This window comes from Pseudophryne corroboree, chromosome 9, assembly GCF_028390025.1.
Source record: "Pseudophryne corroboree isolate aPseCor3 chromosome 9, aPseCor3.hap2, whole genome shotgun sequence".
NCBI lineage: Eukaryota > Metazoa > Chordata > Amphibia > Anura > Myobatrachidae > Pseudophryne > Pseudophryne corroboree.
The window spans coordinates 196968857-196996131 of record NC_086452.1 but is presented as its reverse complement, the minus strand read 5'-3'; the positions used below and the strand labels follow the sequence as shown (position 1 = coordinate 196996131).

The window sequence follows — 27275 nt, the reverse complement described above, 5'->3', positions numbered from 1 at the left end:
CGTGAAGAGCATGCGCCTTCCACCATTTGCACGCCCCCTGCAAGTGCTGGAAGGAGCACCCGCAGTCCAGTTCCTGATAGTCAGATTGAAGATGTCAGTGTTGAAGTACACCAGGATGAGGAGGATATGGGTGTTGCTGGCGCTGGGGAGGAAATTGACCAGGAGGATTCTGATGGTGAGGTGGTTTGTTTAAGTCAGGCACCCGGGGAGACACCTGTTGTCCGTGGGAGGAATATGGCCGTTGACATGCCAGGTGAAAATACCAAAAAAATCAGCTCTTCGGTGTGGAGGTATTTCACCAGAAATGCGGACAACAGGTGTCAAGCCGTGTGTTCCCTTTGTCAAGCTGTAATAAGTAGGGGTAAGGACGTTAACCACCTCGGAACATCCTCCCTTATACGTCACCTGCAGCGCATTCATAATAAGTCAGTGACAAGTTCAAAAACTTTGGGTGACAGCGGAAGCAGTCCACTGACCAGTAAATCCCTTCCTCTTGTAACCAAGCTCACGCAAACCACCCCACCAACTCCCTCAGTGTCAATTTCCTCCTTCCCCAGGAATGCCAATAGTCCTGCAGGCCATGTCACTGGCAAGTCTGACGAGTCCTCTCCTGCCTGGGATTCCTCCGATGCATCCTTGCGTGTAACGCCTACTGCTGCTGGCGCTGCTGTTGTTGCCGCTGGGAGTCGATGGTCATCCCAGAGGGGAAGTCGTAAGCCCACTTGTACTACTTCCAGTAAGCAATTGACTGTTCAACAGTCCTTTGCGAGGAAGATGAAATATCACAGCAGTCATCCTACTGCAAAGCGGATAACTGAGTCCTTGACAACTATGTTGGTGTTAGACGTGCGTCCGGTATCCGCCGTTAGTTCACAGGGAACTAGACAATTTATTGAGGCAGTGTGCCCCCGTTACCAAATACCATCTAGGTTCCACTTCTCTAGGCAGGCGATACCGAGAATGTACACGGACGTCAGAAAAAGACTCACCAGTCTCCTAAAAAATGCAGTTGTACCCAATGTCCACTTAACCACGGACATGTGGACAAGTGGAGCAGGGCAGGGTCAGGACTATATGACTGTGACAGCCCACTGGGTAGATGTATGGACTCCCGCCGCAAGAACAGCAGCGGCGGCACCAGTAGCAGCATCTCGCAAACGCCAACTCTTTCCTAGGCAGGCTACGCTTTGTATCACCGCTTTCCAGAATACGCACACAGCTGAAAACCTCTTACGGCAACTGAGGAAGATCATCGCGGAATGGCTTACCCCAATTGGACTCTCCTGTGGATTTGTGGCATCGGACAACGCCAGCAATATTGTGAGTGCATTAAATATGGGCAAATTCCAGCACGTCCCATGTTTTGCACATACCTTGAATTTGGTGGTGCAGAATTTTTTAAAAAACGACAGGGGCGTGCAAGAGATGCTGTCGGTGGCCAGAAAAATTGCGGGACACTTTCGGCGTACAGGCACCACGTACAGAAGACTGGAGCACCACCAAAAACTACTGAACCTGCCCTGCCATCATCTGAAGCAAGAAGTGGTAACGAGGTGGAATTCAACCCTCTATATGCTTCAGAGGTTGGAGGAGCAGCAAAAGGCCATTCAAGCCTATACAATTGAGCACGATATAGGAGATGGAATGCACCTGTCTCAAGTGCAGTGGAGAATGATTTCAACGTTGTGCAAGGTTCTGATGCCCTTTGAACTTGCCACACGTGAAGTCAGTTCAGACACTGCCAGCCTGAGTCAGGTCATTCCCCTCATCAGGCTTTTGCAGAAGAAGCTGGAGGCATTGAAGAAGGAGCTAAAAGGGAGCGATTCCGCTAGGCATGTGGGACTTGTGGATGCAGCCCTTAATTCGCTTAACAAGGATTCACGGGTGGTCAATCTGTTGAAATCAGAGCACTACATTTTGGCCACCGTGCTCGATCCTAGATTTAAAGCCTACCTTGGATCTCTCTTTCCGGCAGACACAGGTCTGCTGGGGTTGAAAGACCTGCTGGTGACAAAATTGTCAAGTCAAGCGGAACGCGACCTGTCAACATCTCCTCCTTCACATTCTCCCGCAACTGGGGGTGCGAGGAAAAGGCTCAGAATTCCGAGCCCACCCGCTGGCGGTGATGCAGGGCAGTCTGGAGCGACTGCTGATGCTGACATCTGGTCCGGACTGAAGGACCTGACAACGATTACGGACATGTCGTCTACTGTCACTGCATATGATTCTCTCAACATTGATAGAATGGTGGAGGATTATATGAGTGACCGCATCCAAGTAGGCACGTCACACAGTCCGTACTTATACTGGCAGGAAAAAGAGGCAATTTGGAGGCCCTTGCACAAACTGGCTTTATTCTACCTAAGTTGCCCTCCCACAAGTGTGTACTCCGAAAGAGTGTTTAGTGCCGCCGCTCACCTTGTCAGCAATCGGCGTACGAGGTTACATCCAGAAAATGTGGAGAAGATGATGTTCATTAAAATGAATTATAATCAATTCCTCCGCGGAGACATTGACCAGCAGCAATTGCCTCCACAAAGTACACAGGGAGCTGAGATGGTGGATTCCAGTGGGGACGAATTGATAATCTGTGAGGAGGGGGATGTACACGGTGATATATCGGAGGGTGAAGATGAGGTGGACATCTTGCCTCTGTAGAGCCAGTTTGTGCAAGGAGAGATTAATTGCTTCTTTTTTGGGGGGGGTCCAAACCAACCCGTCATATCAGTCACAGTCGTGTGGCAGACCCTGTCACTGAAATGATGGGTTGGTTAAAGTGTGCATGTCCTGTTTTGTTTATACAACATAAGGGTGGGTGGGAGGGCCCAAGGATAATTCCATCTTGCACCTCTTTTTTCTTTTCTTTTTCTTTGCATCATGTGCTGATTGGGGAGGGTTTTTTGGAAGGGACATTCTGCGTGACACTGCAGTGCCACTCCTAAATGGGCCCGGTGTTTGTGTCGGCCACTAGGGTCGCTAATCTTACTCACACAGTCAGCTACCTCATTGCGCCTCTTTTTTTCTTTGCGTCATGTGCTGTTTGGGGAGGGTTTTTTGGAAGGGACATCCTGCGTGACACTGCAGTGCCACTCCTAGATGGGCCCGGTGTTTGTGTCGGCCACTAGGGTCGCTAATCTTACTCACACAGTCAGCTACCTCATTGCGCCTCTTTTTTTCTTTGCGTCATGTGCTGTTTGGGGAGGGTTTTTTGGAAGGGCCATCCTGCGTGACACTGCAGTGCCACTCCTAGATGGGCCCGGTGTTTGTGTCGGCCACTAGGGTCGCTAATCTTACTCACACAGTCAGCTACCTCATTGCGCCTCTTTTTTTCTTTGCGTCATGTGCTGTTTGGGGAGGGTTTTTTGGAAGGGCCATCCTGCGTGACACTGCAGTGCCACTCCTAGATGGGCCCGGTGTTTGTGTCGGCCACTAGGGTCGCTAATCTTACTCACACAGCTACCTCATTGCGCCTCTTTTTTTCTTTGCGTCATGTGCTGTTTGGGGAGGGTTTTTTGGAAGGGCCATCCTGCGTGACACTGCAGTGCCACTCCTAGATGGGCCCGGTGTTTGTGTCGGCCACTAGGGTCGCTTATCTTACTCACACAGCGACCTCGGTGCAAATTTTAGGACTAAAAATAATATTGTGAGGTGTGAGGTATTCAGAATAGACTGAAAATGAGTGTAAATTATGGTTTTTGAGGTTAATAATACTTTGGGATCAAAATGACCCCCAAATTCTATGATTTAAGCTGTTTTTTAGTGTTTTTGGAAAAAAACACCCGAATCCAAAACACACCCGAATCCGACAAAAATAATTCGGTGAGGTTTTGCCAAAACGCGTTCGAACCCAAAACACGGCCGCGGAACCGAACCCAAAACCAAAACACAAAACCCGAAAAATTTCAGGCGCTCATCTCTAGTTGTACGGCGTGTTTGAGGTGTGAGCTGGTATGTATCTCACCTTAGTTTAAAAAATTAAATAAATCCTTTTCCTCGAAATGTCCGTCTCCCTGGGCACCGTTCCTATAACTGGAGTCTGGAGGAGGGGCATAGAGGGAGGAGCCAGTTCACACCCCTTTTAAAGTCTTAAAGTGCCCATGTCTCCTGCGGATCCCGTCTATTCCCCATGGTTCTTGAAGCATCCCCAGCATCCTCTACAGACTAAGAGAAAAGGATTTACCGGTAGGTATTGAAATCCTATTTTTTTGTGTGGTGCAGCAGGAGCCAGACCATTGTCATGGGGCTGCTGTTTTGTTTTTTTTGTTTTTTTGCAGGCATAAGCTTTTTATTATTTTATTTTTAGTCTTCTTCTTTTTGAGTGATCTTTCTAAAAAACGTTGTATACGCACCTTAGATAGAGTATCTCCAACAGCTCTCTTCCGGGTCGCGATAACACTCACCCACATGTACAGTGCTGTTTCGGCGGGCGTCTGTGTGGATGTACCAGCAAGTCCAGCTGACGTTACCAGGCTGTGGCCGGAGCACGGGGAGAGGGTAAGGCGTCTGTTACGCTTAGCGGGGGAGATGCACTGTTTTCGGGATGGAGACTACCGAACAGTTGCTGACGCGGCTGCCACCTCGGGTGCACCACCACAAGGCCTCAGGGATCATGGGCTCCAGGGGTTAGTGTGAGGCCGCGATCCCTGGTGTTCATGTCAGCAGAGGGAGGAAGACGCTCCCCTGGTCGCCCCTCCCCCCCGGTACATGACCAGTTTCCTCCAAGTTTCCCGCCATGAACTGATTTCCCGCTTCCATCTGAGACGCTACATATCTAACTAACCCAGTCGCAGCATAGGCGGCTATGTCACTGGTGCGTCTTTGTTCACTGATAAGATATGTGTTCACTTGGGCATCGGTGTCCACTATTTGCGTCTGGATCCACTCAGCGTTGAATAACTTATTGATCGATCCTGGAAGAGGGGTTAAGTCTCCCTGTATACCATTCTCCTGATGCATATGAGTCTGATAAACTGTTACTGCTGTTACTTTCGCTGTGCGACTGAATACGTTAAAAGTCCTGTCTGTTTTTCCAACATACCCGAAATGTATCTGTAGTTGAATATATTCTCATATTGCTTATTATACTAATGTATAACTTGTGAGTGATTGCTAGCGCGGCTGCTGACTTTTTTCTATACTATATTTCCGTCATTTCTTCTGTCTTTGAATATACCGATCCTCAGTGCTGGTGCAAGGCACGGAGGGTCCAGATGGTACATCACTTTAGCAAGCTTAAAGTGAATATGGTCACTAATTGTGTAGTTAACACCATACAGGTGTGTGATTTGTTCACTATGTCTAAGAGAGGCAAGGGTGAGGAGGATATACTCTCCACAGCCGCACCAACATTGATATCATGTTTGTCATGCCAAGCAGGGTTAAACTCTCAAGATCTCACAAAATGGATTATGGGCCTAATTCAGACCTGATCGCAGCAGCACATTTGTTAGCAAATGGGCAAAACTATTGAGTACTGCAGGTGGGACAGATATAACATATGCAGAGAGAGTTAGATTTGGGTGGGTTATATTGTTTCTGTGCAGGGTAAATACTGGTTGCTTTATTTTTACACTGCAATTTAGATTTTATTATCATTATTATTAAATTTTATATATAAGGCGCCACAAGTGTTTTGCAGCGCCGTACAAAGGACAGTACAGGGAGACAAACTTAGCATTACAGTAAATAAATAACGAAAATAGAGTACAGGTAACAAAAATCACCACAATTCTCAAAACATAATACAGCTAAGATATAAGTAGCGAGGGATTAATCATCGTATTACTTAGGGCTGGCGGCCATAGATAGAGATGAACCTTGACCAGCAGGAGAAAAAGCGGGTAAAGATGGTTGCTGAGTGGGAGAGAGCTGCGAGTGAAATGTGTCGAGAAGAGGGCTTAGACAACAAGAGGAAAGAGGGCCCTGCTCAATCTAACAATCTAGTGGGAAGGGGCGACAGACAGATGACATGATGTGCAAGCAAGCGGGAGGTAGCCTGATGGCAGTATGTACGCGAAGCAGAGATGTTCAAGGTATGAGACAGGGGGATGGAGGAGCAGCCTCAGGACTAGGTTATGCAACGGAAGGTTATGCCTTGAGGAATAGGTGGGTTTTCAGTGCCCGTTTGAAGCTTTGCAAGGTCGGGGAGAGTCTAATGGAGCAGTGGAGCACGTTCCACTGAAGGGATACAGCACGGGAAAATTTCAGTTTGAACACACCCCACTCAAATCGAACTATTATATCTGCCCCACCTGCATTGGACATGGTTTTGCCCATTAGAGAAAAATGTTGTTTTGCAATTAACCTTGAATTAGGCCCTATTAGCGAATTGATATGCAACTAAATGCCACCCACTGCGGAGCTCCTAAGTCGCACCAGGCATCTAACGCCATATGGTGCAAAAAGGATAGGCGTAGGAGGACACCTATGTAGTTAAAAAGTATACAGTGTCAAACTTTAAGTTCTGCCTTGGTACAAAAATAAGCATTTGCTCGTGCTACAAAAGGCCCTTTTATATTAGATAACCTTTTATTATAGGTTTCTCAGTTAATTGCTGGCAGTTGAGAACTAGAATTTATTTAAAAGAAGTTTAAAACACCAAGCAGACATACTGTAAGTCTAACTCTCTCTGCACATGTTATATCTGCCCCACCTGCAGTGCACATGGTTTTGCCCATTAGCTAACAAATTTGCTTCTGCGATCAGGTCTGAATAAGGCCCTATGTGCGAATTGGGGGTCATTCCGAGTTGTTCGCTCGGTAATTTTTTTCGCATCGCAGCGATTTTCCGCTTAGTGCGCATACGCAATGTCCGCAGTGCGACTGCGCCAAGTAAATTTGCTATGCAGTTAGGAATTTTACTCACGGCTTTTTCATCGTTCTGTTGATCGTAGTGTGATTGACAGGAAGTGGGTGTTCTGGGCGGAAACTCGCCGTTTTATGGGTGTGTGTGAAAAAACGCTACCGTTTCTGGGAAAAATGCGGGAGTGGCTGGAGAAACGGGGGAGTGTCTGGGCGAACGCTGGGTGTGTTTGTGACGTCAAACCAGGAACGACAAGCACTGAACTGATCGCAGATGCCGAGTAAGTCTGGAGCTACTCAAAAACTGCTAAGAGAGGTGTAATCGCAATATTGCGAATACGTCGTTCGCAATTTTAAGAAGCTAAGATTCACTCCCAGTAGGCGGCGGCTTAGCGTGAGTAAATCTGCTAAAAGCAGCTTGCGAGCGAACAACTCGGAATAAGGGCCTATGTGCGAATTGTTATACCTTTCACCAAAGCCTCCTTAAACACTTAACTGACAATTTATTTCGCCGAAAACCGCTCCGAAATTGTCGGGGGGGGGGGGGGGTTTATGAGTGAATTAGGTGAAGAACGTGACTTTAACCCTATCCCAAATGATTTTAGTTAAAAAAAAAAAAAAGGGAAAAAAGTTATAATATTTTTTGTATTTTAAAAAAATATATTTCCCCCCCAAACATCGAAACATCGACCGGGAACATTGCGGCCATCGGAACATTGGCAACATCATGACCATCGCGGCTTTCATTTTGAAAGCCGGACAGCCTGCAGGTATACAGGGGGCGGTCTGGGAGTGGCTTGGGAGGGTTCATTTACTCTCCCCAGCGGCTGCCATTGTCTGCAGCCGCTGGAGGGGGGATCCTGCTGTGCTGACCGATCAGCAGTGATCGGCAGCATGGCAGGCACGGGGAGAGTGCGGGGAGGCAGAGGGCCCTTCCGATCCCTCTGACAGCAGCGGAGGGAAGTTTATCTTCCCTGCTGCTGCTAACACTGTTTATCGGACTGGTCGCATCCTGTGCGACCAGGTCAGATAAGACACTTGCAGGCATGGTCGCATCTGATGCGACCATGCCAGGCAAGTGGTTAATAATCCAAGGCAGGAACAGGTTCAATCGGAACCCCCATGGGCTTAATTTGCACAAACATTATCCAGTATAGCTGAGCGGATAATGCCAGCTCCTATACCAGGGATAGGTTACCCAGTTAACCCTTACATGCAACATTTCCCCTGGGTCTTATCACATCCAGTCCAGGAATCTGCAGCCTTTCAACAAAAACAGGCTGAAAGACCTGTGGAAAGTAAATCACATAGACATGAAATAACATCTTCACAGTCTACACATGTGTCTGAAGGAGACACTTCAGATGATGAGGATGGTTCCTCACATTCTGAGTCTGCATACAGGGACGAGGATGAAGGTCCCAGCTCAGTAGATGTACCTGAGCTAATTAATGCTGTGAAAGCCATTCTATCCTTAGAGGAGGCAGCAGAGCCTGTGTTAAAATCCAAGGCACCTGTGTTTAAATATCCCAAAACAGTCAGAACTGAATTTCACGAGTCAGAACAGCTGACGGAAATCATGCAAGAGGCTTTGGTTACACCCAGAAAAAAGTTCAGAATTCCGAAAAAATTGAATTCTCATTATCCTCTTCCGGCTGGGGATTATTTGAAAGAGAGGTTGCTCCCAAGGTAGATACGCATGTCATTCGGTTGGTGCGTAAATCTACATTACTTCTGCCTTTAACATCATTAAATGATGTAACGGATAGAAAGATAAATTGTTTTCTAAAAACAGGTTTTTCCTTATCAGGAGCAGTTGTTAGGCCGGCAATGGCTTCAGCCTGGATTGCGAAAGCAGTGCCGGCCTTAGCTGATGCATTGGAAGACAACCTTTCATTGGCGTCTAGAGAACAAAAGTCCCATATTGCACATATTAAACAAGCAGCTGTCTTTATGGAAGAAACAGCCTTGGATATGGGTATAGTAGCTTCTCAGGCATCAGCCCCAGCAGTAGCAGCACACAGAGCGGTCTGGCTACGTACATGGAATGTTGACTCAGAGTCCAAAAAGGTACTAGAGTCTTTTGCCTTTTTGCTGGAGATATTCTTTTTGGTAGAGTTAAACAATATTCTGTCAGAAGCAGACTCTAAGAAAGTGAAGTTTCCTTCTACTTACAAGTCTAATTTTCTACCATTTCGGTCCTTTTGGACCCAAGAAAAAGCAATAGGAAAGGCTTACGACAAACAGTCCCAATCAGATAAGTATGGGAAGACTAAAAAGCATTGGGCTACCAGAAGGCCTGCTTCCAAACCAGAAGATAAGCCATCAGACTGATGGCATGGGCCTCCACCTGGGGGACCCCAGGGTGGGAGGCCGACTTCTATTTGCACAGACTTTGCAGCAGTCCACCACAGATGCCTGAGTGCAAGAAGTGATATCTCACAGTTATGCGTTTGCCTTCAAGAAACACCCTCCGCATAGATTTTTTTGTACCAGCCCGTCTTCTGTGGAAACGAAGGCCAGGGCTTTACAGGAGGCAGTTCAGAAGTTGCTACAATTAGGGGTGATAGGACCGGTCTCTCCTGCTCAGCAGGGACAGGGTTTCTATTTCAACCTGTTTCTAGTACAGAAACCGAATGGGTCATACTGGCCAATTCTCAATCTCAAAGCTCTGAACAAATACATTTGGGTGCCTCATTTTCATATGGAGACTTTATGTTCCATTATCTTGGCTGTGGAGCTGGGGGGATTTTATGGAATCCAGGATGCTTACCTGCATGTACTTATAGCACCGTCCCATCAGTACTATCTCAGGTTTGCTATCCCCGGCAACACTTTCAGTTTCATGACCTACCATTTGGACTGACTACAGATCCAAGTGTGTTCACCAAAATGATGGTGTTGATGGCAGCTTATCTCTGTCATCAGGGGATAAGAATATTCCCATACCTGGACGACCTGTTAATGCTGGCTCATTCCCAGGAAACTCTCCAGGGCCATCTGCAATTGACAATAGCCTGTTTACAAAGCCATGCCTGGCTCATAAATTGGGCAAAGTCATCCCTGGTTCCGCATGATGCACCTGGGGGCTGTATTGGATTCCAGGCTTCAGAGAGTTTTTCTACCTGTGAACAAAATATCCACAATACAGACAAGGATTCAGGAGCTACTACACAGTCGAAAAGTATCCATTCATGCAACAATACGAGTGGTGGGATCTATGGTGTCAACGTTCGACATGGTGGAATATGCTCAATTCCACTCGAGGCCCTGTCGACGTCTGATTCTTTACAGATGGAATGGTCTACATCGGACGATAAAAACTCAGACTATGGTCCTTCTTCTGGAAGTATGGAGGTCGTTAGCCTGGTGGCTACAGACATCTCATCTGGACAAAGGGTGACCCTTTTGGATCTCAGAGTGGGAGATTCTGACAATGGACGCCAGTCTTCAGGTCTGGGGAGCAGCGTCAGAAAAGTGTTGCTTCTAGGGGCAGTGGACCAAGGAAGAACGATGCCTGTTAATAAATATTGGAACTTTGGGCCATATATATGGCACTTACTCAGGCAAAGGACATACTTCAAGGAAACCCGGTGCAGATTCGCTCGGACAGTGCAATGACAGTAGCGTACCTCAATCATCAGGGAGGAACTCTCAGCCAAAAGGCAATGAAGGAGGTAAGCCGTTCGTTAAGGTGGGCAGAGCTTCATCATCCGGTCTTGTCCGCAGTGTTTGTTCCGGGAGTCCTAAACTGGGAGCGGATTTTCTCAGTCAACACACCATGCAAACGAATGGGCTTTACACCCAGAGGTTTTCCAGATTCTAGTAAACAAGTGGGGGCTGCCAGAGATAGATCTCATGGCTTCTTGACAGAACAACAAAGTTCCCGCAGACGGGTCAAGGACAAAGGATCCCGAAACGACCTTCGTTGATGCTCTGTCAGTGAGATGGGACCTTCGTCTAGCCTATGTGTTTCCACCGATCGCCCTGTTGCCCGGGGTGGTGTGAAAAGTCAAACAGGGAAAGGATGCCGTGATACTAATAGCTGCGGCTTGGCACAGAAGACATTGGTACACAGATCTGCAGAGGCTGTCGGTGGATACTCCGCTTCTACTCCCTCAACATCCAAATCTACTGTCTCAGGGTCCTTGTTACTACAAGCACCTGGATCGGCTGTCTTTGACGACATGGCTCTTGAGACTTCCATCCTGAAAGAAAAAGGATTTTCACAACCAGGTAATTCAAACAATGCTTAGAGCAAGGAAACCATCCTCTGCTCGCATTTAATCCTATATTTATGCCTATATTCAGTGTTGCAGTGCCGGCAAGCTTGACCCTAGGTCTTTCAGAGTTTCCAGAGTCCTAGCATTCCTTCAGACAGGAATGGATAAAGGTCTACAGGTGGCTTCCTTGTGAGTTCAGGTGTCCGTATTGACTGTATGGTTTCAAAAGAAAATTGCTAACCTGCAGGGTGTTCACACTTTTTTCCAAGGAATGCTTCACATCCAACCTCCTTTTGTTCCTCCTACAGCTCCTTGGGATCTAAATTTAGTCCTAAAGGCACTTCAAGTTGCCCCATTTGAATCACTGAGTCAAGTGGATCTTAAATAGTTGACAGGTTCTCTTTCTACTGGCTATTGCTTCAGCTAAAGAGTCTCAGATTTAGGGGCGTTATTATGTCGCCCTCCTTTTCTGATTTTTCATCCAGATAAAGCAGTTCTCAGAACCAAATCTGGATATCTTCCTAAGGTGGTCTCCAAGTTCCACCTTAATGAAGAAATTGTAGTTCCGGCTTTACAAGGGCTGGACCTTTCTGTGGGAGATGCATCATTGGACGTAGTCCGAGCTTTAAGGATCTATGTGGATCGTACCAGTGCCATCAGAAAGACAGACACTCTCTTCATTCTCTGAGGATGGCCTGCTGACAAGCAGACACTGGCAAGGTGGCTTCGGATGACTATTTCAGAAGCATATTCTCAAGCTGATCTCCCTATTCTGGCTAATGTCTCTGCTCATTCTACTTGTCAAGCAGGTCCTTCATGGGCAGCACAACGTGGTGCCTCAGCTGAACAGATATATAAGGTAGCCACATGGTTTTGCATTAACACATTAGACATTATGCCTTTGATACCTTTGTCTTTGTGGTGTAGGAAGGAGGGGATAGTGTTCTTGGAACACTGGGCGGACTTCTCAGTCGGGCGCCATCTTTTTTTGTCGCAATGGATTGCACCTGAATGGGCTGCGTTGCTCGGTGGCAGGATGGTTAGAGGGTTGGAGGAGCTTTTAAACTAGGAGCCGGGGGGAAGGTTTAGCTAGAAGCTGCGAGTCAAACAGTGAGTGCAGTAAGGATGGGGTAGTGAACAAAATGGGGTTGGCGAAGGGGGAAGGGATAGTTCAGCCGGGAAGGGTAATTGCATGGTTATTGACACAGGAATTACCGACAAAAAGGTATTGCCGATAGTATCCCTAAGTCATTAACTTATGACTATTATGGTTCAACAGCACGGAATATAGAAAAAGATATCCATAGCATTAGGGGAACACCTTCATCAGGGTGGGGGGTTTAGAAAGGCCTAATAGGTCAAATGGGGATAGTAGTAAAATAGGCTGTATTAAGTATGATAGGGGTGCTAAAGGAGGGAAGAGAATAAGTCAGTAGGAGTAATTTTAGAAAGGCACTTGTAAATAAGGATAACATACCATTAAAACAAACGGTCAAGGGAAATATTAAGCTAAAATGTAAAATGGGGGAATTGGAATGGCTTGTATCAAAAAATCAATATGATATTATAGGCATTAAGGAAACATGGTGGGACGACTCCCACGACTGGGTTGCAAATTTGGAGGGATATTCACTTTTCAGGAGGGATAGGGCTACCAAGAGGGGAGGAGGGGTATGTCTCTATGTAAAACTATCCCTAAAACTAAACATAATAGATGTTTTTTACGAGGGGACGGGAGATAACGTGGAATCGCTATGGGTTTTAATCACAAGTGGGGGCATTGAAGCAAAAAAAAAATGGTAATTGGCACATGCTATAAACGGTATCCGGTTGATAGATAGACAGTGTCTAGTTAGACAGTCAATAGTCTGTTAGACAGACATTAGGTCGACAGGGTCAAAAGGTCGACATGGAAAAGATAGACAAATGTTTTTTTTTTTTATGTAACATGTTTTTGGACTATTTCATACCTTCTCTATCCATGTCGGCATAGAGTTGGTTGTAAACCTTGTGGCGAGCGCATGCCTTTCTACAATTTGGGGTCCCAGGTGACAAAACTATCCACACAAACCACAAAAATGCAAAAAACATGGGCCCTCATTCCGAGTTGTTCGCTCGGTAATTTTATTCGCATCGTAGCGATTTTCCGCTAATTGCGCATGCGCAGTGTTCGCACTGCGACTGCGCCAAGTAAATTTGCTAAGAAGTTTGGTATTTTACTCACGGCATTACGAGGTTTTTTCTTCGTTCTGGTGATCGGAGTGTGATTGACAGGAAGTGGGTGTTTCTGGGCGGAAACTGGCCGTTTTATGGGTGTGTGTGAAAAAACGCTGCCGTTTCTGGGAAAAACGCGGGAGTGGCTGGAGAAACGGGGGAGTGTCTGGGCGAACGCTGGGTGTGTTTGTGACGTCAAACCAGGAACGAAACTGACTGAACTGATCGCAGTGGCAGAGTAAGTATCGAGCTACTCAGAAACTGCAAAGAAATTTCTATTCGCAATTTAGAGAATCTTTCGTTCGCAATTTTGCTAAGCTAAGATTCACTCCCAGTAGGCGGCGGCTTAGCGTGTGCAATGCTGCTAAAAGCAGCTTGCGAGTGAACAACTCGGAATGAGGGCCATGGTGTCTACCTTTTTCATGTCGACCATTTTCATGTCGACCTTTTGACCCTGTCGACCTAATGTCTGTCTAACATATGGTGTCTATCTATTGACTGTCTAACTAGACACTGTCTATCTTTTATACCACACCCGCTATAAACAACCGGATATTAGCATATATGACGAGGAACATCTCTTACAAAAATTGAAAAAGCTGCAGGAATGGGGGACATCCTAGTGATAGGGGATTTCAATTATCCTGATATAAATTGGAATAACAATTCATGTGTAAAAGCTAGGAGCAGCAGGTTTCTAAACACATTAAAAGATCAGTACTTGTCTCAATTAGTCGAGGATCCAACCAGAGGTGGTAATATCCCTGGACCTAGTTATTACCAATAATGTAGACATTATATTGGACATTACAGTTGGGGAGACCTTGGGAAACAGTGACCACTATATGATCACCTTCGACATCAGTTTCAAGAAACATAGCTATAAGGGAACAACTAAAGTATTTAACTTTAGAAAAGCTAACTTCAGTATGCTGAGACAGGCACTAAACGACATTGACTGGGAAATCTTATTTCAGGGTAAGGAGTAGCAATATTCACAAGTTCATTCCCATAAGTACTAAACGCAAACCAATGTGGCTTAATAAGGAGGTCAAAAAGGAAATGGTTGATAAGAGTCATGCTTTCAAAGCATTCAAATCGGTTGGAGGGGAGGAGGCATTCCAGTATTACAAGGAATGCAATAAAAGGTGTAAAAAGGTAATAAGAGCAGCTAAAATTGTAAATGAAAAGCAAATCGCTATAGAGAGTAAAGCCAATCCTAAAAAGTTTTACAAGTACATAAACAGTAAAAGTATAAAAAAAAGGAGAACATAGGCCCATTAAAAGATGAACTGGGAGCCTTGATAAACGATGACAAAATAAAAGCGGATATACTGAAGAAGTTTTTTCATCCGTATTCACCAGGGAGAATAGGAAGGTGATAGTAGTGCATAACTACAGTGAAGGTAATGACTCTTGGCTAGATGCTTTTTTAAGTGAGGAAGTAGTCCTGGAGAGGCTAAGCAACATAAAGATTAATAAATCACCCGGCCCAGATGGTTTTCACCCGAAAGTTATTATGGAGCTTAGGGCAAAATTAGCAAAACCCTAATACTTGATTTTCTATAGTTCAGTTAGATCAGGTATGGTAGCGAGGGATTGGCGTATAGTGGAGGTAGTGCCCTTATTTAAAAAGGGATCTAAAAATCATCCTAGGAACTATACACTAGTTAGTATAACCTCTATAGTAGGTAAAATATTGGAAGGAATTTTGAGAGATAGCATACAGGATTATCTGCAGGTTAATAAGATTATTAAGAGTGTGAGAGGAAAAAACAGAAGGAAGTCTGTATTGTTGACGCACTTAGAGAGTATGAATTTATTCTAAAATATAACCTTTATTCGATATACATTAAAATAAGGTTGGATATTTGTCCTGAGCTACCGTGAAACATAAGAGTTAAAATCACAATACTAACAAATACGTGAAAAGAATAGAAAAATGTGTGAATAAAGAGTTAAAAACGTGTCCACATGTGTTTCTCGTCTAATTGTAATGACTTGTGTATTGATTATCTTTATCCAATATAACGAGGGTTTATCACAAGTTAGTGGTATTTAAAACCCACTATGCTGTATTAATAATTCAAACGGACAAACTTTATGTGTGTATCCTTCACTCCATGGAGGTTATCAGCTAAAGGATACTCTCCAGATGCGGAGACTATAGATTCAAATATATGTACATATATCATCCGATTGCACGTAGGAGGTTATCTTCAATTATATATAGTTGATGTAATCTCAATTTCCCTATAATTAGAGTCACGGGTCTCTATCGAAATAGAAATCTCTATATATCAGGAGTCCTTCACACTAACTAACTATACCAATACAGAGTATATTATATATGTGAGCTGGGTTACTTTAAAGGTTATAGTAATATCCACTTCGTGGGAGGCAGCCCACGTACATTAGGGGTATGGCAGCCCCAATTTTATAAGGGATTGCTGATATTTAGGGGTATTGTGGCCCCAATTATGTTTAGGGGTTTGGCAGCCCCACTTTTCTAGGAAATTGCTTATATTAAGGGTATAGTAACCCAATTTATAGGAGACAACCAACGTACATTAGGGGTATGGCAGCCCCAATTTTATAAGGGATTGCTGATATTTTAGGGGTATGTTGGCCCCAATTATATTTAGGGGTTTAGCAGCCCCACTTTTCTAGGAAATTGCTTATATTAGAGGTATAACAGCCCCAATTTTCTAGAAAGCAATCTCCCTATAGGCGCAACTTATTTCTTATGCATCTATAATAATCCTAAGAATTATTACATATATCTTCAATTAAATAGCAATCCAAGCTCTTAGTATAAAGTAGCCCACATATATATTGATAATGGTAGCTTTTAAGGAATAATTTCTATTTTTTTTATATATAAGCTAATATAGATGAAATAATGATTGGCAGGTATAGTATTTTTAATATTCATATAGTGTGATGCGTATACATGATTGCACTCAAACTATCTCTGATATAGGGAAATTAATCTATCGTTTCTAGTAAATTTATTACATCTATCCAAAATCCTAATATATAAGATAACCACTGTATAAGGAGACCTTTGTAAGTATCTCAAAAGATATGTATCATAATGTCATATATTTCAGCTGTCACTTGTGTCCCAGTCACATAGCTATGACATTGATAATCATATATGTTATAAGGTTAATGGTTTTAACATAGCCTTTATTGCTAGTAGCTACTTCACTGATCTTTTTGAAATATATAGCTGTCCCCTGGCTCCTATGTGTTGCCAGTAAAATGCTACAGTGTATTATGTTCAGTATGTTAAGTTAAAGTATATCACTGCTTCTGGCTTCTCAAAGTTGCCAATTCACTTCTATGTAGCAATATTATGTTGATCCCATCTCAGCTCCTTGATTTTCTAAATATGTTACAATCATATACAGTTGCAACTGCTGCTGAGATTTGTAGCTACTCGCTCAGTGTCTGAGGTTAATAACACACCTCCAGCTGTCCAAGCAGCTAGTGTGGATTAGGCTGCAGCTTAATACAGTCTCCTTATTCTTGAAGACTATTATTTGTCACCCTATTTAACATAAATATCTGTATATTAGGCAGTAGTTATCCTATCATGCGATCTATATATTCAGCCCTATACAGTCTGATATCCCTATCGCTGGGGACTAGTAGCTGACCTGTAATTGTTCCTATAATAGCATCATGACACTACACATGGTTAATCTCAATTTTCAGCCCTCTGCAATACGAGGTCCCTATTATTACAAGTTTCCAACTAATATTCTAAAGTCCCATATCTGTATTATATCATTTGTACATTTGAACACATGCGGACACGCTGTGCCCTACACGCGTGTTTCACTGCTTGTAGCAGCTTCGTCAGTTGCGCCTATAGGGAGATTGCTTTCTAGAAAATTGGGGCTGTTATACCTCTAATATAAGCAATTTCCTAGAAAAGTGGGGCTGCTAAACCCCTAAATATAATTGGGGCCAACATACCCCTAAAATATCAGCAATCCCTTATAAAATTGGAGCTGCCATACCCCTAATGTACGTTGGTTGTCTCCTATAAATTGGGTTACTATACCCTTAATATAAGCAATTTCCTAGAAAAGTGGGGCTGCCAAACCCCTAAACATAATTGGGGCCACAATACCCCTAAATATCAGCAATCCCTTATAAAATCGGGGCTGCCATACCCCTAATGTACGTGGGCTGCCTCCCACGAAGTGGATATTACTATAACCTTTAAAGTAACCCAGCTCACATATATAATATACTCTGTATTGGTATAGGTAGTTAGTGTGAAGGACTCCTGATATATAGAGATTTCTATTTCGATAGAGACCCGTGACTCTGATTATAGGGAAATTGAGATTACATCAACTACATATAATTGAAGATAACCTCCTACGTGCAATCGGATGATATATGTACATATATTTGAATCTATAGTCTCCGCATCTGGAGAGTATCCTGATAACCTCCATGGAGTGAAGGATACACACACATGAAGTTTGTCCGTTTGAATTATTAATACAGCATAGTGGGTTTTAAATACCACTAACTTGTGATAAACCCTCGTTATATTGGATAAAGATAATCAATACACAAGTCATTACAATTAGACGAGAAACACATGTGGACACGTTTTTAACTCTTTATTCACACATTTTTCTATTCTTTTCACGTATTTGTTAGTATTGTGATTTTAACTCTTATGTTTCACGGTAGCTCAGGACAAATATCCAACCTTATTTTAATGTATATCGAATAAAGGTTATATTTTAGAATAAATTCATACTCTCTAAGTGCGTCAACAATAGACTTCCTTCTGTTTTTTCCTCTCACACTCTTGCTTCAGTGCACTGTAGTTGACAGCACCCCCTGAATATATATTGAACAATATTTGTGATACAATATTAGGGGTTCACTAAGTGAGTGGATGGTGATGAACCACATACACTCACAGAAAATACAATAAATAATATATTACGAGTGTGCAGATACCCAATTCCTGTAATAAGATTATTAGCAAGAGTCAGCACGGGTTTGTAAGGGACAGATCATGTCAAACTAACTCAATTAGCTTCTACGAGGAAGTGAGCGATAATCTCGACCAAGGCAATGCAGTGGATGTTGTCTTTTTAGATTTTGCAAAAGCCTTCGATACAGTGCCTCACAGGAGACTGATCATCAAATTAAGGGAACTTGGCATAGGATATACTATTTGTACATGGATAGGTAATTGGCTGGATAACAGAGTACAAAGAGTAGTGGTCAACGGGACATTCTCCAGCTGGGCACCAGTAGTCAGCGGAATACCACAAGGGTCCGTACTTGGCCCGCTACTGTTCAATATATTTATGATCTAGGAATAGGTCTGGGTAGCACAGTGTCAATCTTTGCAGATGATACCAAACTGTGTAAGGTAATTAATTCAGAAAGTGATGTGGAGTTTCTACAGAACGACCTACTTAAACTTGAAACCTGGGCATCTAAATGGGGAATGAGGTTCAATATTGAAAAATGAAAATGTATGCACTTTGGGATTAAAAACGAACTTTCATCCTACACACTTAACAGGGAAAATATAGGGGTAGCAGTAGTGGAAAAAGATTATTTGGGGGTGCTCATAGATAATAGGTTTAAGAACAGTCAACAATGTCAAAATGGAGCAAAGAAGGCAAGTAAAGTGCTCGTATGCATAAAACGTTGTATTGAAACAAGGGACTAGGATGCAATCCTGCTGTTGTACAAAACGAGATTTATGGTAAGAACTTACCGTTGTTAAATCTTTCTGTGAGGTACACTGGGCTCCACAAGGATTAACATCGGGGTGTAGAGTAGAATCTCGATCTGAGGCACCAACAGGCTCAAAGCTTTGACCTTCTTGCCAAGATGCATAGCGCCGTCTCCTATATCACCCCGCCTACATGCACAGGAGCTCAGTTTCGTTAACCAGCCCCATGCAGTAGCAGGTACCAGAGATGACACTCGCTCGTAGCCAATTACACCACACACTCACCACACGAGTGGGTGTCAGTGGCTATGCCACATCCACCCAAAGAAGCTAAGTGCATCAGGGTGGGCGCCTTGTGGAGCCCAGTGTACCTTGCAGAAAGATTTAACAACGGTAAGTTCTTACCATAAATCTAGTTTTCTGCTGCGGGGTACACTGGGCTCCACAAGGATTAACATCGGGGATGTCCTAAAGCAGTTCCTTATGGGAGGGGACGCACTGTAGCGGGCACAAGAACCGGCGTCCAAAGGAAGCATCCTGGGAGGCGGAAGTATCGAAGGCATAGCACCTAATGAACGTGTTCCCAGAGGACCACGTAGCCGCCTTGCACAATTGTTCAAGAAGGTCCAACCGACCGAGTAGAATGGGCTTTGATGCTGGCATGAACCGGACGACCAGCCTGTACATAAGCATATGCAATCACCATTCTACTCCATCTGGCCAGAGTCTGCTTGGAAGCAGGCCAGCCACGTTTGTGAAAACCAAACTGCACGAAAAGTGAATCCGATTTCCCAATGGAGGAAGTTCTCTTGACATAGATACGGAGAGCCCGTACTACATCCAGAGACCCCTCTTTGGTAGACAACTCAGGAGAATGAATGGCCGGAACCACAATCTCCTGGTTAAGGTGGAAGGAAGACACCACCTTGGGTAAATAACCTGGCCATGTTTTAAGAACCGCCCGGTCACGGTGAAAAATCAAATGGGGAGACTTACAGGATATGGCACCCAAGTCCGAGATCCTTCTAGCTGAAGCAATAGCCAGTAAGAATAGCACCTTAAGGGAAAGCCACTTAAAGTCAGCAGATGCAAGGGGGTCAAACGGAGACTCTTGCAAGGCCTCCAAGACCACCGACAGAACCCAAGGGACCACAGGTGGCACATAACGAGGCTGAATCCGCAACACGCCCTGAGTGAATGTATGGACATCAGGTAGGGCAGCAATCTTTCTCTGAAACCAAACCGACAAGGCGGAGATGTGAACCTTGAGGGAGGCCAGACGCAGACCTAAGTCCAGGCCCTGTTGTAGAAAGGCCAACAGTTTGGCCGTACTAAACTTGAAAACGTCATGATTGTGAGACGCACACCAAGTAAAGTAAGCATTCCAGACCCTATGGTAGATCCGAGCAGAAGCCAGCTTACGGCCTTCAACATAGTTTGAAAGACCGCCTCAGAAAAACCCTTGGCCCTCAGGACGGAAGCTTCAAGAGCCATGCCGTCAAAGCCAGACGTGCCAAGTCCTGGTAAACACAAGGGCCCTGAACGAGCAGATCTGATCGTTGTGGAAGTAGAAGGGGACGATCCAGCGAGAGGCCCTGTAGATCGGAGAACCAGTGCCGCCTGGGACACGCTGGAGCAACTGGGAGTAGGTTTCCTCCTTCTTGCTTGAACTTCCGTACTACTCTGGCCAGGAGTGACACCAGAGGGAACACATACGGCAGCTGAAAGTTCCATGGAATTGCCAGAGCATCCACGAACGCAGCTTGAGGATCCCTTGTCCTTGCTCCGAAGACCGGAACCTTGTGATTGTGTCGAGACGCCATCAGATCCACATCTGGAAGGCCCCACGTGTCCACGAGAAGTTGAAACACCTACGGATGGAGGCTCCACTCTCCGGCATGTACGTCCTGACGACTGAGATAGTCCACTTCCCAGTTCAGAACGCCCGGAATGAACACTGCTGATATGGCCGGCAGATGGCGCTCTGCCCATTGAAGAATCCGTGATACTTCCCTCATTGCCATGCGGCTTCGAGTGCCGCCTTGATGATTGATGTACGCCACCGTGGTGGCGTTGTCCGATTGTACTTGAACAGGTCTGTTCTGAATCAGATGCTGGGCCATTGTCAACGCATTGAACACTGCCTGCAGTTCCAGAATGTTTATCGGGAGTAGTGACTCCTCCTTGGTCCACCGACCCTAAAGAGAGTGTTGTTCTAACACCGCGCCCCAACCTCTCAGACTGGCATCCATTGTCAGAAGGACCCAGTTGGATATCCAGAAGGGACGGCCCGTGCTCAATTGTCAGTCCTGAAGCCACCAGCTCAGTGACAGGCGGACCTCCGGAGACAAAGAGATCATGTGAGATCTGATCCGGTGAGGCAGGCCGTCCCACTTGGTCAGAATTAACTTCTGCAGAGGGCGAGAGTGGAATTGAGCATACTCCACCATGTCGAAAGTCGACACCATGAGACCCAGCATTTGCATTGCCGAATGTATCAACACTTGCGGACGAGATAGGAAGCATCGAATCCTGTCCTGAAGCTTCAGGACTTTCTCCTGAGATAGGAACAACCGTTGGTTGTGAGTGTCCAATAACGCTCCCAGATGTAACATGATCCGAGCAGGAACTAGGGAGGATTTCTTCCAGTTGATCAGCCACCCATGGGCTTTCATGCACTGGGCCGTCAGATCGAGATGACACAGGAGAAGTTCCAGGGAATTTGCCAGGATCAACAAATCGTCCAAGTACGGTAGGATCCTGACCCCTTGACGGCGGCGTGTAGCCATCATGACCGCTACAACTTTGGTGAAAACTCGCGGAGCCATTGTCAAACCAAAGGGTAACGCCCAAAATTGTAATGAAGGTTGCCCACCGCAAACCTCAGGTACTGCTGATGAGATACTGCAATAGGAATATGTAGGTAGGCATCCTGAATATCCAGGGAGACCATATAGTCTCCAGGCTCCATGGCCAGTACAATAGTGCGCAGAGTTTCCATACGAAACTTGGAGATCCGCATATGCTTGTTCAAGGACTTCAGATTGAGAATGGGCTGCAAGGACCCGTTCGGTTTCGGGACTAGAAACAGTGGTCAATAGTACCCCTTGCCTCTCTGAGCCAGAGGCACCTGTACTACCACTCCTGTGGCCAGGAGGGAATGTACCACCGAGTGCAATGTGTTTGCTTTTGCCGGACCCAGAGGCACATCTGTCAGGCAAAATCGCTGCGGGGGACGATTCTTGAAAGGTATGGCGTAACCTCGAGCGACGACTTCTCTCGCCCAGGTATCTGAAGTGGTCTTCAGCCATTCCTGGGCAAAACTTAAGTCGGCCCCCCACCCTGGGATCCCCCAGAGGGAGGCCCGCCCCGTCATGAGGCAGGCTTGTCAGTTTTGGAAGCTGGCTGACGTGCGGCCCAGGCACGCTTCGGTCTGGGCTTGGCAGGTCTGGAAGCACGAGCTTGCTTTGGGTACGCCTGACCTTTTGATTTTCCTGGAGGACGAAAGGGCCGAGGGAAAGTACTTTTAGCCTTCTGCATTGAAGGAGCCGTACTAGGTAAGCAAGCTGTTTTAGCCGTAGCCAGATCAGTCACAATCTTATTGAGGTCTTCTCCAAAGAGAATATCTCCCTTGAAAGGAAGCACCTCCAGGGTTTTCTTGTAATCCATATCCACCGACCAGGATCTCAACCAAAGGATATGTCTGGCCAAGACGGACGTAGTAGCAGCCTTGGCCGCGAGCACCCCGGCATCGGAGGCCGCCTCCTTAAGGTACAAAGACGCCGTGGTAATATACCAGAGACATTGTCGAGTATGCTCAGATGCGTTGGAAGGCAGTCCCGCCTCATGCTCCTGAGCCCACGTCTCAATAGCTTCAGCAGCCCAAGTTGCTGCAATTGTTGGCCTATGCACAGCCCCTGTTAGGGTATAAATCGCTTTTAAACAGCCCTCCACACGTCTATCCGTCGGTTCCTTCAGAGAGGTGATGGTAGCAGAGGAAACAACCATACGCGCCACATGAGAATCTACAGGCGGAGGGGTTTCCCAATTTTTACAGACCTCCGCAGAGAGAGGATAGCGAACCAACAGTCTCTTATTCGGTGTGAATTTTGTCCCCGGATTTTCCCAGGATTCCTGACGTATGTCAACCAGATGTTCAGAATGAGGTAAAACTTGTTTAACCACCTTCTTACGTTTAAACCTATCCGGTTTCTTGAAGACAGCCTCAAGCTCAGGAACATCAGACACCTGAAGAATGAGCCTGATTGCTTCAATCAGATCCGGAACATCCACCAATAACTTCCCTTCCCCATCAGAAACATCTGTGTCAGTGTCTGTGGGGTCAGTATATGCACCGTCCTCGTCAGAGGACGTGTCTAGAATAGCAGTGGATTGGGAGGAGGTAATGGCCGTTTAGAAGACGACTTAGTCTTAGGCGGGCGAGAGTGACACTTAGATTTAGTCATAGATCGGTTCAAATACTGTAAGTGAGTGGAAAGCTGATCCGCCCATGGCGGGTTAACAGCAGGGACCATAAACTGTTGCAGTGGCACAGGTGGTCCCACAGGGGGCATCAATTTAGTTACAAGCGTGTTTAACAATGTGGAAAATGTAGCCCAAGGTGGGTCTTGGGATACCCCAGGTGCTACCGACCCACTGGGGGGGTAAGGTACCCCCTGAACCTGAACTCTCAGCTGCCATATTATCCTCCATTACGTCCGTGGCCTCACTACCACGCAGTGTGGGAGAAGCCCTAGCGTCGTTGCCACGAGTAGCAGACATAACTATGTGCACAATATTGGGCAACCTGGTACAAAGTGTAGCAGCACTATACCTAGCAAGAACTCTCCGTAAAGTGTGCCTATGATAGCACAGACCGGGAGTTCAAGAGATATATATGGTGACTATAAATCACAAGTAAAAATACACCGTCAGTATATCCTGTGATACAATCCTATATGAAACAGAAAGAAAACCTGAAACACTTGGCCCCCTCAGGTATAGCAATATAGGAATAGCCCACTGAGTGAAATACCCTGTAATAAGGCAACCACACAGCAGCTACATGCACACACACAGATATAGTCACAAGCATACTATGCAGAAATTATGTACCATAAACTGCACTGGACTAGCAATACAAAGTAATACTCAGTATGGCTATATGTGTTAACAATAGATATATCAAAGCACAGTAAACACTGGATGTATATCACAGGGTGTTTGTACCATACAACCCTGAATGTATGCACTCTTTCTTAACTAACACTGTCCCAGTGACAGGTAGAATACTTACGTGTCCTGTAAGAAGCACAGCACTGGCAGTCAGGCGGTTCTACAGAGGAGGATTTGCCCCAGCAGTCCTAGAAATAGCTCAGCTCAATCTATGATGGCCGCTGGTCAGGAGTGAGGGAGAGATATGCAGCTCCAGGTCAGGAACATTGCTGAAATGGCGCGCTGGGGGGAGGGGCCTCAGGTCCGACCTGCTCCCCCTGCTGACATCCCCACCGTGTACTGCGGGCGGTGAAAACGGGGTTAATATGGAAAAAAAAAACCCTGACCTGTGCCCATGAACGTCCCTGGTGGCTAGTGGAGCGGCTGCCCAGTAATCGGTGTCCACGCCAGCGCGCGTGCGGCCCGCCTCCTACGGCCGCGCTGAATCGCGGTAAAGTGCGGGCACAGAAGCCCCTTACCTCCCCCTTGTCAGCAGCCCCACGATCCGGGAGGTTGGCGTGTGTGTGACTAACATTTTAGAAGAAACCGGAGCCTCCACTGCAATGTGACCCGGCAACCAGGGCGCGGGAGTATACAGGGCCGCTGGGGGTGACGGAGCTGCACGCAGGGAAGTCTGTGAGACGTTGCCTGCTGCAGCCCTGGTAGTATTCTCTGTCTTTAAAATGAAGCTCTGAATAGGCTGCCTGAGGCAGCCCCCTGTTACGCGCCTGCTTACTGCATGGCACTAACTTACAAACTGAGCTCCTGTGCATGGAGGCTGGGTGATATAGGAGGCGGCGCTATGCATCTTGGGAAGAAGGTCAAAGCTTTGAGCCTGTTGGTGCCTCGGATCAAGATCCTACTCTACACCCCGATGTTAATCCTTGTGGAGCCCAATGTACCCCGCAGCAGAAATCATTGGTACGTCTGCACCTGGAATATTGTGTTCAGTTTTGGGCACCATATTATAAAAAAGATATCGGGGAACTCGAAAGAGTACAAAGGCGAGCTACTAAGCTGATAAAAGGGTTAGAGACATTGGAGTATGAGGAAAGGCTTACTAGGTTAAATATGTATTCCCTTGAAAAGAGGAGACATTATTAATATCTTCAAATATGTAAAGGGTCAATACAAAGAGTTAGCAGGGGATCTGTTTATTAATAGAACTCTATATAGGACACGTGGGTACTCGCTGAGGCTGGAGGAGAGAAAACTCCGTACAAATCGTAGGAAGGGGTTCTTCACCGTAAGGGCAATAAGGATTTGGAACTCCCTGCCAGAGGAGATAATAATGGCGGACTCTGTAAATGCATTTAAAAATGGATTGGACAGTTTTCTAGCTGAGAAAAGTATCCAAGGCTATAGCATTTAATATATTGACATTAAGTATATGGGTGTTATACGACATATAGTTGTCAATAGGTACGAAACCATTATTTTCGGCTGGTGCATTATAATGTGCACTGCTTAATACAGAATACAGGTTAAAACTGAGGGGCTTTTTGCCTCTTTTCAGCCTCATTAACTATGATACTATGTATGTCTCTCAGGACACTGCATTCGGGCAAAGGATTCTCCTGTCCAATCAGGCGCATCCCCTCCACTAATATTGCTTTGGGATATCCCAATGTTATCCTGTGGATAAACTGTGGACTCTGCAGCAGAAATATGTAGTTATGGTAGACTTACCATCGATAACTCTATTTCTCCGAAGTCAACAGTATCCACAGGGATACCACCCTGACGCACCTGATTTGAGGATCCTTCTAACCTCTTCCTTCTTGTATGGAAGTGTGTATGTATGTTCTTCTCGCCTGATTAGGGCTCTCTATGATGCTCCTACCTTGAGCTTTGGAAAATATCTGAATTGCCTGAGTCAGGAGGCGGGGATATAGGAGACTGGCCCATTGCATTCTGGGAGCCCAAAAGCTTTTGATCGATTGGTGCCATTCAGCTGATGCTACCTCATATCCCAATGTTATCCTGTGGATACTGTAGACTTCAGAGAAATCGAGTTATCGACGGTAAGTTTACCATAACTACATATTTTGTGAATTTTGGGTGCAGTTATCTCTGTGTATAGTGTCTGCATATTTTGTGGCACTTTACTGAGCATATTTAATCATTCACACTAGTTGCTGGCTGCAGTGGAGATTAGAACCTGTTTCCAGTTAACCTAACCAGTTGTTCTTTGGAGAGTGTGGGATTGAATTGGAGGAAACACAGGAAGCTCAGGGAGAACATATAAACACCACACAGATAAACCCTTGGTCAGAATCATGTCCATGACCCCATGGCATTAATGCTTACTACTGTATTCCCGCTGCGGCCTATGCAGAGCAGGAGCACGTACAGAGGAGGAGATAACAGGTGTCAGAAACAGGATTTTCATGGGCATTACTGTATATATAAAAAAAATACATACAGTATATAATGCGCACTGCACTGTTAAGTTATTAAACAGAATTTTTTTAAGTTCAGGTTGTGCAATGGGGAGATGAAAAAACGGGAGGGGAGGTTGAACACAAGCCCAAATCTTTACTTAAGGGGGACATGGGATCATCTGTGATGCAATGATCTTTAGCAGCCTGTGGATCAGCTTGGGACAGTTCTTCCCCCTTCTACAGAAGGCTGTGAGCCTTTAACACAGTTCATAAGGAACCTGACTTCCTGCATAGCCTCGAAGGTGTGCATACCTGGACATACACTGCAAAGTACTCAGTAGTACAGTCGGCTGTTCCTAGACACATCGGGACTGATCCTGAGTTGTAGGTAAAAGGAGCACCTGTTATTCCAAAAGGAGCATATGTTATATAATAGAGATGAGCGGGTTCGGTTTTACTCGGATTTACTCGGTTCTCAAAACGGCATCTTATTGGCTCACGGACGTCACGTGTTTTGGGTAGCCAATAAGAAACATCCGGATAAAACCGAACTGGCGTTAATTCTGGCATTACATCCGAACCCGCTCATCTCTATTATATAATGACTGAGCCAAGAACAAACGTAGCAAAGTATTCCTGGTACAGACCAACAACAAAACATTTATGTGACACCTGGGAAACATAAACATTAAAATGAAAATCCTATATT

General features: G+C 45.4%; 1 protein-coding gene across 1 annotated transcript in view; it reads left to right on the top strand.

Annotated features, from left to right (window-relative positions):
* DBT (dihydrolipoamide branched chain transacylase E2) overlaps positions 1-27275 on the top strand; it is an 83349-nt gene that overhangs the window by 49175 nt on the left and 6899 nt on the right. The window lies entirely within an intron of this gene.